The sequence below is a fragment of the Tupaia chinensis genome, unplaced genomic scaffold (genome assembly GCF_000334495.1).
Source record: "Tupaia chinensis unplaced genomic scaffold, TupChi_1.0 Scaffold000059_1, whole genome shotgun sequence".
Lineage (NCBI taxonomy): Eukaryota > Metazoa > Chordata > Mammalia > Scandentia > Tupaiidae > Tupaia > Tupaia belangeri.
This window is the reverse complement of record NW_006159517.1, coordinates 56,026-57,069: the sequence shown is the minus strand read 5'-3', so window position 1 is coordinate 57,069 and position 1,044 is coordinate 56,026.

Sequence of the window (1,044 nt, the reverse complement as noted above, 5' to 3'; positions counted from 1 at the left end):
TGGCTCTCTCTCTCTCTCTCTCTCTCTCTCTCTCTGTTCCTATCTGATCAAATAAATAAATAAAGTTAAATAAAATAATAGTTCTTTTAAAAAAATAGTAAAAGTAAAATTTCAAGCCCAGAGCCTGTGCCTGCATGCAGAAGGTCCCAGGAAAATGGAGAAGGGATTATTATACCGTGGCCACCCTCTCTAGGGGGTGATTTCTCCCTCTTCTGTCTCTCCAGCAAGTGCATGTGCCCTATAGAAAAAAACTCTAAAAAATTTAATAAAAACGAAGGAAGAAAGGGATGAGATTAGACCATCTCCTTTGGAGACCTGGAATTTGAAGTGAATGTAAGGAAGACCTTAGAAGTCTCCCAGGGAGTGGATGATGGTCCAGCTCCAGAACAAGAGTAATGGATGAGATGACTGCAGCTGCTTGGACTGGGAGTGGGAGCCTGCGCCTGCTTGGGCCCTGGCTGTGAATACGCTGGGAGAATAGGTGGCCCAGGAGCTGTCTCTCGGGGCAGAGGGTCAAGGCAGAGTGTCCAGAGACTTGGGACACAGTAACACCAAGTGTCTTCACTTGATTCAGACACGCGGGCGGGGAGGTGCCTGAATTTTGCCAGGTCACTCGGGGAGTCAGGCCCAGCTTCAAACACACTCCTGTGGCGGGGGCCTGCCAGGCTGAGGCTGCGAGGCAGTTCTATACCCATTTCCAGTCCCTTCTGCACTTATGCCCGCCTTTTCTTCTGCGGGGGTCTGGCTCGCCCGGCCCAACCAGGTCGTTCGCTCCTTGACAATCTGTCGCCACCTCTGGATTTCTCCCGGACTTTGAGACCTTCCTATCCTTGCGCCCTCGGTGTCTGTCTTTCTCCAAAACTCTGTCTCTTCCCGAATCGGCCTCTCTGCCAGTCTCTGCGCGCTCGTCTCTCTCAGCTCGGTGAGTGTGAGTTCGCGGGAGAAGGTGGGGAGAAGAGGCAGAGAGGAGGACTAGGGGCGGGGAGCGGGAGGGACGTGGGGATTGGAGCCCGAGGACCGACAGAGGGAGGGGAGCAGCGAGGG